The sequence below is a fragment of the Anopheles stephensi genome, chromosome 3 (assembly GCF_013141755.1).
Source record: "Anopheles stephensi strain Indian chromosome 3, UCI_ANSTEP_V1.0, whole genome shotgun sequence".
Lineage (NCBI taxonomy): Eukaryota > Metazoa > Arthropoda > Insecta > Diptera > Culicidae > Anopheles > Anopheles stephensi.
In genome coordinates, this window is record NC_050203.1 from 63259234 (window position 1) to 63273677 (window position 14444).

At 43.4% G+C, this 14444-nt stretch overlaps 1 protein-coding gene across 4 annotated transcripts in view; it reads right to left on the reverse strand.

Moving 5' to 3' along the window:
• The window catches only part of LOC118509871 (RNA pseudouridylate synthase domain-containing protein 2-like), a 174573-nt gene that overhangs the window by 135715 nt on the left and 24414 nt on the right, over positions 1-14444 (reverse strand). The window contains exons 1-2 of one of the 4 annotated variants that reach the window (XM_036051096.1): positions 5309-5476; positions 3992-4322 (exon numbers count right to left, since the gene is read on the reverse strand). The exons of 2 other annotated variants lie outside the window; for them this stretch is intronic. The gene's annotated coding sequence lies outside the window, so the exon portion shown is untranslated. Of the gene's footprint in view, positions 1-3991; positions 4323-5308; positions 5477-14444 lie in introns of those variants that run through there. One more of the 4 variants, XM_036051095.1, reaches the window with a different exon arrangement.

Here is a 14444-nt window from a genome sequence, read left to right on the forward strand (position 1 = left end):
AAACTTTCGAGAGTTTGCGTTTCGCGCCCGATAGGCTAATCGACACCTCTCCCAAGCTTGTCCGTTACGCTTTGTTACCCCACCCCATGCAGTAGTAGTTTGGAGCTTTTGCGGTAAAACAGTGTGCAAAAGATGGGCCCGTTCGCATCATCTCCGCGCGCGTTCATCGTCCATTGATCAAACATCAACACTAGAAAACTTTCGCTAATTGCACGCGTCTTTTTTTTTTCGTTGGTCCGGGTTTGGTAATTTATTTCCCTTCACGCGGGCTATTCACCGTTACCGGGCAGATTGATTGCCTATACGCCACAAACCATCATCACACTTACTTCGTTTGAATTTTTCACGTTACTTTATTAACTAAGCAAGTTGGGCAATCGTTAGTGCGGCTGGCCGATACGTATTCGAACTGAGGCACAATTAATGATGCTGATAAGAATAATTACTGACGATTAATTTTGCATAATGCTTTGATCTCCCCAATAGCTGGACCGCTCGAAGGAAATGAATAAAAAATATTGAAACCTTGCATTTAGTTGATGTAACTTGTTGATGATTGTGTAACTAAGCAAAGATTTAATTAGTTGACCGTGTTTGTGGATAACTTCTGCATGGATTAAATATACAAAAACTAGACTGATATGATAAATTTCCATTCAATGTCTTAGTGTCCTTCCTTGGCACTACAACCTCAAGAGGTCTCGGCCTGTCACATTTCTGGCTTTCTATGACATGATTTTACCCGTAGCAAAGAAGTCAGCCCTGCGTACGGGGAGGTGGTCTGGATGGGATTTGAAGCCCGGTCCGGTCGTGTGAAGACCGGCACCTTTATCGCCTCGGCCACCGGACCGCCAACAGTCCATCGTATTTTGTATCATAGATTAACATCAGCTATGGCCACAACAATCGAGGAACTTCAATTGAATATTGGTCCGAAGTATTATGTTATCTTCTTCCTTGGCACTGCAACCTTCAAAGGTCTCGGCCTGCCATTTCAGCTAACCCCAGTGTTTTGTAACAGTAAAAGGCAGAAGAAATGGCCCAGAAAAGCCGAGGCTTTAACACTTCGCATCGTTCTTACACTCTGAGATAGTGTTCGGAGCTCCTAAACTCTGAGATAGTGTAAATATTCAATGTGTTTGACAATTTTGACAGGATATTACATTAATAATCGTCCATGTGACAATCCCTTAAAAATTACGGTAAACTACGATTGTGAAAAATTTATTTCCGACGCTGGGTTACGTTCGACTTTACGAATTGTCTAGCGGATCTAATAGAATATTTTGATGGCCAACAGAGATAAGTAACTGATAATCGCAGTCCAGGATGAAGTTCAAAAGTGCGAACATTTATATTAATGAGAGCTCAGGTCCCTGAGCAAACCGCCGAAAGGCTGTTCATGGCCCATGATTGGCAGTAAAAGATCGAATACTATTTGGACGTTAGATTCGCCCAAAATTAAATCAATTGAGTTGTTTTGATGCATTAATTGCTAAGATAGGAAATATGTCTTAAAAGCGCACCAAAAATAACTTTAATTGACATAAAACCTTAGGATTAATCAGTTAGGGATAAAACCAGCATTAGTCTTTCAATATACTACCCAGTACCAAGATCAAACAAATGCTCACGACCTCGAGCCCGAGGGGATGATTATTTTATTGCAAAAGAAATAATCTCCCAAAAGCTAAAAACCCATCCGAAGGTAAAAAAAACCTCACTCCTGTCCCGGTAACCATCTCACCGCAAGACCGTAAGTAGTACACGTGATTTAAAGCACATTCAAGGCCGTTCCAAACACACCAACCAGAATGCCCCAACTGCCGTGAACGGCTACATCAGAACTGCAGGACTAAACCGTTCTTTAATTTCTCCTTTCGGCCGTACCGTACCGCCGGTTAAGCATCTTGCAAGCGCTAAATACATTCTGGCAGTATCGCGTCAGCCAAGTCAGTCAGCACTGGGCGTACGGTCGCCAGCCGGGCGTCAATTTAATTCCGGCACGTTGTACCATTACCATCAACACACACACACACACCCGCGATAGGAAAGCCCAACACACGATTACGCAAAGTGCCTGATAAGCCGTTGGCAAAAGGTATTTTCCTCAATCCTGGTTCTTTTGCACTGGTTTTTTTTTTCTCACCCCCACACCGTGCGGGGTTTATTTTCCCTTGATGTAGGCTTCCCTTTTTTCCCCCCAGCCCGGGTTATGCTCCCTGCGGAGAGTTCTTCCGATTTAGTGGCGGCACGCCTTCGGAACAAGGGAAAAATCGTACAATTTCCTTCACCGGTTCGCCGCGATGGTGGTGCACGCGATCTATTATATAATTTTTCCACTTTTTCCGATGCTTTTTCCTTTGGTTTTGCTGTTTTACCACGATCGCTTCCATACCACGCTTCCATTCTTCACGGTCAGGAGAGTTTCGGGTAGAGAAGGTGTTCTTTTTTCAATTTTGTGCTCCCGCCCCGTACAGTGGACAATAACACATCTTTTCCTTCACACCGTGCACACAGACCGCATGTTTGGTTCAATCATTCAAACGAAAGCGAAATAACAAAACCCACCGCGCGATCTGTAAAGAACGGGCGGCTTAGGTGTTGGCTGAGAAAATCTGTTACATGAATACGCTCCAATGTGCTGCCCGAACCTTGTATCTCAGCAGTGCGGCTTGGGCTTGGTGAAAAAAAAAACATTCTTTACATTTCAACCACTCAACACAGAACCGACTCTAGCCATTGCGTCACATTTCGTCAGCATCATGCGATCAGCTGAGGAGCGTACGAGACGGAGAAAATTTCTCCACCAGTGAAATGTCAATCCAACTAAACTTCCACAGCCGGACGGGAGCAGTTTTGCTTGGCCAACCCATCATCCACTCAGAGAGCTTGCCCTTTTGCTTTTTCAAACAGCATCATTACAGACCCGCTGGCAAAGATTGAAATCGAACATTTCTCTTCCACAGAGACACAAACGGATTGACGAATTAGGTGCCCCACCGGGGAAAATTTAAAGAGTGAGATGAATGAAAGAAGCAAAAACCCCCACACTCGCACCAAGACGCGCCAAACCGATTGGGAAGCATAAAGTGAACCCAAGCGCACGTCGGGAAAAAACTCAAATGGCAAATCTCGACACCAGGGGGGAGGCGTTCGGGCGAAGAAAATGCTTGCGACTTTACATAAACACCTCACGGCACTGCACCATTCGAGCCGGCTCGGCGAGCGGAAAAACGATGGAAATCGGGCCACAAAACTAGCGCTTGCGGCGCGCGACAGCACTCTGCCGGCTGCGGGCCCACTGTCCCATTCATCAACCCGGAAAAACGCACGTGGTGCGTCTGTGTACGGTACCGCTTTTTTTTTGGTGAGCAGGTTTCGTTTATTTGCGTATTTGTTGTGTTTGCTAAACGAAATGTTTCACATTCTACTGCTTAACGCCTGCTATGCTGCTTCTTTTCTATCCGTCAATGTAAAATCCAAAGGCAAAGTACAACAACAAAAAACCGTCGCTAGAATAGTTTGCCCGTGAGCTCAAAAATAGAACTATGAACGTCGGAATCGGAACAACGGCGACGTTGATTTATCCGGGAAATGATCCGGGAGGTAACAACAAACAGAGCGAAATCAGCCCTCCCCCAAAAAACACCTCCTTCGAAACCACCAACAAGAAATCGTAACAGTTGTTAATCGAACGCCAACGGAATCGGGAATGTTGTATAATTTCCGCACGAGCAGACGAACAATATGATCGAGTGAAAAAATAAATAACCGGAGACCGGAGATTTAGACATGAACCAACTTTTGGGTTTTGGTAATTCCGTAATTCGGACTGCACGAAGTAATTGAACGAGGGTAAGCGCAAGGAGCACCCCTATTGGTAAAGAAAATAGCTAGCCTTTCCGGGAAAGGGAACGAAGATTTTCCATTTACGATGTGCACCTTTGAAACCGAAAACAACATTAAATGTAATAAATCATGTAATTACTTTGCTTTTCCGCAACGATGACGGTGTTGTGGCTCGTTGTCAACTGTCAGCGGTTCAACAAATTTTACATACTGCTGCATTTGCTCGCAAAAGTGGGTCAATGTCGATTTTACCGAAGAGGAAAATCTGTTGCTTTGGCTTTCCACTTGATAAGCACTGTTTCGGCTTAGGAAAAAAACACACACACACACTTTCCACCACAAAATACATAAAAGGACTTGCCTTTATCCAGTACACTTTCTCTAACGACTTTGCTAGTCGAGATTTGATTGCACACAACAATTCACTGCTTGTTATACTCTATCGCTCACGATCACCACGTGTATTACAACTGTAAAACAATGAAAAACAAATTAATTCAAAACTACCAACCAGCAACACAGCTCACTAACAAATCGGTACAAAACAAAGATCACAAATCCCGTAGCTTCTCTGTCATTCTTCAAATCATCGTTCCATCTTAACCACTTTCACTGACTGACCGGATAAAGAACAGCAACACACCAAGCAGAAGAGTAGCCGAACGAAAATGCACAACTAACAACAGCCTTTTTTGATGGTGTTTCTTCCTTTCTTCTATTGCACTTTTAATTTCTCAATCTTGATTTTGTTTTACATTCACAGCACAGCAACAAAAAAAGAACCAATTTAAGCGAGCACGTTTGTTTCCCCCTTTTCAGTTAACTTTTCAGACTCGGTCAAATGCTGTGATGATTTCGTTTTGCCTTTTTTTGGAGGAGTTTTTTTTCGTTTTAAGATTTTCTACTCCATTTTTCCTATTGCGTAAACAAAGGCACACACACACATACACATATACACACCGACATCTAACATCCACAATAAAATTGTGTAACTTTATTTCGTTCGCTATTACTTTACTTAGCTTGATTTCTTTCTTGCTTTCGGGAGTGTTTACACGTTAAGGCTCTGCACACCGTACAGGGTACGAGTACACGTGACGTAAAATACTGTTTGGAACGATCATGTTACAACTGCCTTTCGTTTAGAGTGACTTTATTGCTCGAAACTAAAGTCTTGTAAATTTAAACAATCTGAAATGTTGACTAACTATTTAAGTTTCGGTTTAATTTTCACAACACACTTTTGATAGTATTGTATTATAAAGTAACATAGAGGAGAGACAAATCTCATCCACGTCAAGGACCCGAGTTCTATAAAGACCAAACATAATCACATGGTTCAAACCGATAAATATTTTCAACTGTCGGAATGCTGTGCGTATCGAGGATATGTTTTCTTAAAAATCTTTTCAGTTAAACAACGCACGAATTTTTTTTCTCCACAAAATTAACATACACCGTTCAACAAATGGCAAAAGCGGCTGGCGCCTTTAACGTCAACGTGTCTAACAACAACCACAACGACAACACTGATGATGATGACGAGTGCGAGGACGACAAAGACGACGGGACGATACAAATACAAAACGACAACGGATAGCAACCATTACCAACCAACGTGCCGCGAATAACTGACTGATTTTTCCGATCGGCGCCAGAGTAATATAACCTAAACAAAGTGCAAACCGAGCCCGACGCACAGCGAGAAGCGCGCCACCGGTACCGCTGTCGGGTTTTTGGCGCTCGCCACGAACTATGGGCCCCTTTCGGGAACGCTTGTGGAGCATGTTTCGCAGAAAACACACGACCACTCACGGAGAGCATCGGATGGCCGAACGCTCCGGAGAGCAACGCGATGATGCTGAGCCCGATCATGATCGGTGGTGGCGGTCACCCATGCTCTGAGAGTACGTACCACCGTGGAGCTTTAGGAGCTATGGTACCAGCGATGAGAAAAAAGCGTGCGAACCAAGTAGCATTCATGCTCAACAGCATGCTCGTCAGGCCAGATGGACAGAACACCATACACACCATGTGCGTGAATTTGTTCATGGGACGAGGGGTTGCGCTATGCGAACGCCTTCACAGGCCAAAAATTCATTGCTAGAAGCATAGCGGAGGCTCGTTCATTTTACCTACCACGAGAACACCGCCACACAACAAGCAAAGACACAAAGCAAAGCTCAGCTACGGATGTAAAGTTTTTGCTCCCATCGCTGACGGAAGAAATCGTCGACAAAAGCGGTAATTTACGCCGTTATGATCGACACAGCCATATCGTGGAGATCGTATCCATTCATTGCCCCACCTACAAGGTTACTGCAACGCTGCAATCATGTTGGTCGCCCACTTAAGGAACTTAAACGATGCAAATGTGTTTTGGTGTGGAGGATTTTTCTGGTGTGTGGTTCGTTTCAAATTAAATACCGCACTTAAATGAAACAGCAACAATTTCTGAAACGAAGTTTTTTTGTTTTGGTCGACTCTATGCATGGCCAGCATGCAAAATGAGCGTTGCCAGATAATTGGGAGGTAATTTTAAAACTCGCTCAACATCGTTAACGTTAGGTCTGATTGATATTTTGGGTTTTGAAAGCGGATAATTGAAAGCGGTATGAAAGCGGTTGCAAAGTCCCGGAAATCTCGAATTGATTCAAAATTCGCTTCAAAACATGCAGTTTCAGACATGGGAGAATTTTGTATGTATTGACTCATCTTACAGAAAGCCACAATACGAAACATTCAAATTTAATTATTGCTAGCTCTCTCCCCCTCTCTCTCTCTCTCTCTCTCTCTCTCTCTCTCTATCTCTCTATCTCTCTATCTCTCTCTTCTGGTCTAACGACCTCTTAGGTTTTGCCGTCCATTTGTTGGCATATCAGACTTCAGACTATCATTCATATCAGAATGATACTCGCAGTTGGATAGTCACGCTTCACTACGGGGGCACGGTACGAATGGGATTTAAACCCCGGTCGTTGCCGCCCTGATATTGATAGCTCAAAACAACTATAAAGTCTCTTTGAGTATATGATAGCTTGAGTCAGAAAACTGCAACTTTTAGACAGACAGATGTCAAATAATTGCGGCCCGGTGGCAGAGGTCCGGTGGGATGTCATAGACCTCGGATGGCTTAAAAAGGAAAACCAAAGGAAGATGTGTCAAATAATCAAGCGACACATCTACCATTAATTTGCAGCTGATATAATATCTTCGGAAATATCTTGATGAAGATTACACAAGACCAGATCGCCAATCCTTTCCTAAAAAACTTGGCCCTGAACTGCATTCTTCGCTTCATTTGTACCCGTCTAAGCCGCGAGCCAAACGAGTTGATGACGAGGACCTTCCTGGTGAGGCATTATCCTGCATCTTTATCACGTTCCCATACTCTCATGGTGGGAGCAGGTATTATTTTCAAGATTAAACTATTTTTTAAGCGAAGGCAAAGTTATGTTAAAAGTTTAACCTTTAAGAGCGAGATTTGTTAACTAATCCTATTAAACAACCATAACAAAGTATTTATTTTGATGACACCTTGCCCAATTTTTGCTCAAGTTTGGATAGCCAAACCTACCAACATTACTGCCGGTAAATGTCAAAAGTTATCCAAAAAAAGAACTTAAGTCTTAAGTCATGAGATCTCTCAATAAAAGAGTTTAATCAGTCAACTGGTCCAAACCTAACACACCATTCCCAACACCATTATCTCTCAATTAGCACAACAAATACGATCTCTAGTTTGGATGTGTGCCGTCGTACGCTGCGAACTGATCGGATCGTTTATTTACCTTCTCAAACACCGATGATACAATCAGATAGTCAATTCCAGCCCGGTAAACAAACACTATAAATCGACTACTAGCAATGAACCAAAAATATTAAACGATCGTTTGGCTAACTGTGAGATTTACCACATGTAAAATAACACCTTTTCGCCCTCCCGCAATCCCGGTCGTCCGGTGGCGTACCCCATGATCTACTCACGGTCACGGAAGCCAAAACACCGGCAGGGGCTCTAAACCATGCTCCAGGCGAGATCAGACTATCCGTCCCCTCCATCTCGAAGCATATGAGTTGCACACGAAACGTTTTTCTGAGCGTGAGTGTCCAAGGTACTCGTGCTCCCCTGAGGTCGCTCACGCTCTATGGCATCGTGCTCAACAAAACGTTCGGCACGACGCGATTGTGTTGCCGGGAGAACAGAACGAGGGATCTATTTTTATCAACCATTATGATTTTTCCACTTTTCATCCCGATGCAGAGCTATCGTCGATTCCGCAAAACCACATGTGCGTACCCGTTTGTTGTCCTAGTAAATCTGCTGCCATCCAATCTCATACGTCAAATGTGCAATCTCTTTTTCTCCTCCTTTTTATCTAGCCGAGCGTCGTCGTTCTCCGGTTTTATGTATGATATGTGCTCTCTCTCTCTCTTTCTTGCTTCACGTTGTAGTGCATGTTTTCAATGCTTCCACAGCTCTTATCTGTCGCCATTTTCCAACCCCGTGGTCGGCCTCTCTTCCACCCGCAGATCCTGACCGTATCAAGTGTGTTTGGGTGTCGGCACGGTTGCCAACCGTAACCAACGACTCACGGCGTCGCCTAACCACATGACTCACCTTGCAGTGTCCTTCGGTACGTACCAACAAGGATACCGTTGCTCTTCCGTCGCACAAAAAAAGGCAGCCAGGTCTAATGTTGCTGATAGTTTTTCATCGCCTTCTTCCGTAGTGCCTGTATCCCGCAACCATCATCGCTATTTGCACCGTACCGCACCGTACCCTGCGCAACCCTTCGCAATGGATGTATTGTAAATCTAGACAATTCACACAATTGTGAGCGTGGCGAAGAAGGAGGATATGGTAATTCTAGCAGCATATGCTGTTTGGCTAGCCCATTGTCCGCGCAGCCCACCGATTTGGGTACCTCCGGGCCAGTGACACCGGAAGGAATGGTTTACCGTGCCGCTGTAACCGAAGGAATGGCGCTCGCTGCAGTCCAAGAAGCAGCAGCGCATTCAAACCCATTAGAACGCTCGGCAAGGCAATAGAAGGCAGCGACAACAACCTCTGAACCCCACAAAAAAAATCCCTCAAGTAAAAGGAACACATTTCCGCACACAGAAACCGTGCGATCGATTCCATGGTTGTGTTCAGTCGGTCCGCTAAACGGAGCTTGCTGTTCGTTGCTCCCGCTTTGGGGGAGCTCGGGTAGGTGGCAACACTGCCCGGGTCTGCCCTAACGGACTTTTACGGAAGTGCGGCACAGAACTGTCGTGTTAAAGGATTTCGGAAGGACACGGAAGGACTCCAAACTGCGGCAATAAATGAGCATGCAATCGCACGAACATCAAATAGGAGTAAGCGTTTGCATGCATGACTGTACAAAGGTAATCATACTGTTTTTTTCTAGATAAGTTAAATAAGGCTGAAAAACGGTAGCCCATGTACATTATGTTTACAGTTGGGCATTTCCTATAGTTAATTTCCCAAAAATATATGTTTTAAGCTCAAATTAAAGATAAATTTAGGTCGAAGTTACTCAAATATTTAAGATTAAAGCTTATATAAACAAAATATAAATATATGAAATCAAACTGAAACAGATCAGGATGCACGAAACAAAGCAGCTTAGTTTCACAAACTAGATCTTATATAACCGTCCGAAACCTAAATGCAATGTTTGACCACAAGCATTATGCAAGAAAATGGATCACATTCACCCTAAGGCTCAATCGGAAAAGTTTCAATCGGGAAAAGAGAAAGAATCCAACCACTCTGATGTTTAGTTCCGAAGCAACACAAAACGCTCACACAGATAAGGCAGTACACCCTTTTGCAAGATTTCGTAGCCTCACACATGGTCTCTTCCGGCCTATCTTCGTAATCTTCCGAAAGTTCGGCAAAGTAAAAGTAAAAGGATGTCAACCGATGTGGAAAAGGTAACCAGTAAACAAAACGCAAGAACACATTTCATCCCATACTCAACCGAGGACCTAAACAAGCAAGACTAAACCGTGTAAAAGTGACCTTAATCCCTTTTAACTTGCTTCTAACAGCTGAACATTGCGTAAGACAGCGCATATACGAAGGAATGTGAAGGCATTTTACAGCGAATTTTAGTATAATATAAGTAATTTTGTTACAAAATGAGTAAAGTAAAACTCATCTAAAACGCTCAATCCATTATTTTGTAAAACTATCAACAACACAAAAAGTACGTATAAAGCTCAAACGATGTCCACACTAGTGCCCACCTGTCCATGAAAAGTCTGCATCCAATTAAATAACCCATTGTAATGAAACATCAGCAGCACAACCACAATTCCATAAATGCCCTTAACACTCAAACAACCTTTCGGTAAAGCTATTGACCGAAGCACACTGTTAACCAGCTTGTGTCAATCCCGATAAATAAACGTCATTTTAATGTCGATGGAGGCGCATGGTTACTGTCGCATCTATAAAAGAAAAGGTCGTCCACATCTCAGAGCCTGGTATTTTTAGCACAATCGTCTTATATTTTACAGACAACAGCTCAATTTATTCCTTCGATTTATTGCACAATGAAACACGAATGATGTAGTGTATTCTCGTCGTGCAAAAGCACGGTCCAGCTACCCATCGTAAAATGATTGCTGGTAGAGAGCCCTTAACCACTCGTAAGGAAAAGTGCCCTCTACAACGAAGAATGCTCTAAATCTCTAAATTCGATAATTTTTTTATCTACAGTTCCTCAAACTAAAAAAAGAGGTATAGTTACGTTAAATTTATTGTTCAAAAATATCTGTTGAATAATGGTGAAAAATCAATCATATCTGATCACTATAAACCATAGCAGTAACATATTCCACTGACATATTTCATTCATCATTCATTCCTCTCCGTCAGCAGTACTACATCAAACGTGCTAAAACCAATAACAGTATATTCTCGGCCACTCGTACAAAACCCCTAATTGGTGTAATTTAAACTGTCAAACACTGAAAATCAAAGCGAATAAACTATCAATCAGCTATTTACATGCGGTTCGTTCAACGAAAGCACGTTTCTCTGCCTACAATTTATCGTTGTAACAGGAACATGCCACCAACAGCTGGCTGATACGTGTAAGTTTTGATGTCCGATGATCAGTAAACTCAACACACAATTTATGTCGCTGCTGCTACCAGACCAGAAAAGGGAACGTAGGCAGAGGAAGGAGCATGGTAAGCATGGCAAGCACCTTTATCTGCCATAACAGAGACATTCGATACTGGCAAGTATTTTTCCTTCCGGGTTAAAAGTCAATCAGCCCATTTTCCGTACCACGATAAGCTGAGCACAGGAAGTCGGAAGGCTATGTGCTTCTTGCCGTCCGCAAAAGAAGTGTTCTGCACACATTCTGAACCGAGTTAGTAGCGCCTGCATGAACAGGCGGCAGCTAAACAATTTTTACGATACCGCACCGAACTCCCGGGCTCGATGTGAGCGTGTTGGTAATGTGTAGGAAGGAAGTAATACTAACCCTCTTCACATCCCCAAAACCCCACCGTTCCCGGCAGCGCAAAGGTCGACGTCATCTTACAGCCTCCGCCATATTGACCGTTCGACTGTAAGCAAGTACAAAGCGGGGAGGAGGGCTGCTGGCTGACACACGCTGAGCATATTCCGAACCGTTCAATTTCATCTCGCCAAGAAGTTCTCTAATGTCAGAAGCAAACGACGAAACGAGACCGACCGGCCAACGACGTAACACAACACGCCGGACAACGAAGCCACCACTACGTTTTGACCCTGACAAACGAAGCCCAACATCTCAGAATAAAAAGCGAATCAAAGGATAACAAAGAGCGTCTGTGCTAAAGAGGGATGAACTCGAAGCAACGGTGGTGCATGGCGAAAACTACCGACCACCAACCAGTAGCATGTTTATGCTGCTGCTGCTGCTGCTGCTGCTGCTCCCTGTCACTCTTTGCTCAATTGCCCACGTCATTCCGAACACGGCTTTAAAGATGTGGGGCAAAATTTCCTACCCATCTTACAATGATTGCCACCCGAAAGGCGTCGGGCTTTATCGGAGAGTCCCGGTTACTTTACTCCACTCACGTTCAAAGCATTAGATCCGGCCACCCTTTGCCGTGGATGGCTTCCCGGTGGCCTCAATAACATGTCAAGCTCACTCGTAACACTCCGGGTGTGTACCTCCGATGCGAAAGGTAATCATAAGTGCACGAACAAGTAAAAGCTCTTTTTCATCTCATTTTTCTCCCATTGATTTCGCCCATCAATTTAATGTGTCGGTAAGAGGCGTTCGTATGCGTTTTCGCTCACACTTACTTAGCACCGGACTGCTAACCTTAAGGGGCGACAACAGATGGGAAAGTAGTTATCATTGCGTCGAGTCGAACTGCAGCTACTTGGCCAGAGTTCAGCAGAGAAGATTTTCGGGGTTAGAGCACGGTCCATATAAATTGTCCAATTGTTGCTCGCCTACTACGACCACTACTGCTGACCCAACTACTACTGGGCAGTAGCGTCCAATAAGACCGAACTTGCTGGCTGGACGATGATAGCCAGTACCCACACATCGAGATCTTTTATTTTACTGCTAGCGAAAACATCTTTGCCCCCCCAAACTATTGCTCCTCTCTCATATATGCGTTCGTCCGATAGTGCCCATATACACGGCTCGGAAGCTAAGACACACAGTTTCGTTCGAATTCATTCGACCAACGCTTTTGCAATGTGAAGATGCTTTGACAAAACTTTGCACTATCCGTGTTGCGAACGTGCTGCACACGTCGGGTGAATTTGTCTTGCAGGAGCACCTCCTAGACAAACGCAGACGAAAGAAGCGTTTATGTGTGTGATGAGAAATCTACAGGAATGAATAAGCTTAAAATGCTATAACTCAGCTCCATGTGGCAACTGTATCAGAACGATGCTTTGCAGTGTTTCGTACTGCTCGAAGCGGCTCTAATTGAAGATTCTAATAGCATTAGCCAACCCTATGTGGAATGGTTAGAGGGGGGTGTTCATGGGAAAGATAGTGAAGACAAGATGAACTACATTTATGACGTGTGTCTGTCTGTTCTGCGAAGAGCAATTCCGAGCAATCCTGTCGGATTAACACCAGCTCTTCTTTTGAGCTCTTGCCTAATGCATGAGCTCACCCGTTCAGCAACTGGTTAGTATGGTGTGGAAGTATACACGTCAGTCCATTTTACAAACGGTTGTGAAGAATTATTACGCTAACTAAGCTACTGCTACCTTGTAAAGAAAGACTCTCCTTTCTTATGCTTCTTCCAATGACGTGTCCCGGAAGAATTACCTTAAATCTGTTTAATTTCAAAGCTTATAAAAATCTAGCACAAAAGCTCTTTCAGTTCATTCAAAAATTAACCGTTGCGGTTCATGAATTGGCACAATAATAGTTCATCGCTTCATCACCCGTAAACTTGTGTGTTCCCTGTAAACCACAACTGCAGCAAACTCCGTACTGCTGCATTACACAAAGCTGTACGTACAAATCGCACAAAACAAAACCTGCACCTCACCCGTAAACCATTGACCACTGCAGTTATGAGTTTATTAAATGTAGTCTTGCCATTCACATGCCGAAACGGCAAACAGCATCGCGTTTTCAAAAAAGGCGCCATATCATTGCGTTCCGTACACCTATCCTCTCGGTTTGTTTGCTTGCATGTATGCTGGTACACGATTTGAGGATAAAAAAAATTGGGGAAAAAACGGTTTCATTTACGGTTTTGCGGTTGGCTGCCTTTCAGCAAATCTTTCTTTCATCAGTTAATTTTTTCAACTTTACATCAGTGCACAACCAAACCACGTGCAGCACTAGCTCTTTTAACATGCGCTCCATTTTCACTGGAAGCTGCAAATAGTGCATGGGAATCGTTACCGTCCGAACGGAAAATGGTTTCATTTTTTCGGAAGACAACGGAGCAACAACAACAAAAAATGGGTACCCTTGTTTTTGCCTACAGAGGTAATGTGAGAATCTACCGTTGTCGTATGACACTATAACATAAGCTTTACAAGCAACCAAATATTGGTGAGCTGAAAGGGGTAAAAAAATGTGTATCTCTAGTAATATATCTCTCCCAAATTGCAGGATGTGTTTGTGTAAGCAGCGTGTGTGTGTTGCCCTTGTGTGCTACGTTGTGATAGAACAAACTTGTGGTAAACCTTTGGTGTTTGGGTCCTATCTGTATGGGTCCGATTTTTTTTGGTCGGCTAGCCAATAACAACACACATCCCTATGAAGTATGGGAAAACCTCAAAAGCAGCATAGCAAAGGGAGCGAAAAAAATGAAAACAACATTCTAGAGCAGCGTACTATGAAATTTAAATTTTTAATGAATTTTTATGAAGGCATTTTATCATCGTTGCCACATGCTTTGCAAAGCTTAGAAAGGAACGCACATCCTTTGCTTGGTGTTGTGTTTTTTTGCATAACACAAAAAAGGGCATCAATCGTTTTCATTTCAATCTTCACGGCATGAGGTTTTCATGACAAGAATGCAGATAATTAGCATTGTTACATCGAATAGGGAAACATTTATTAGAAATTAAAACAATTTTAAGACAA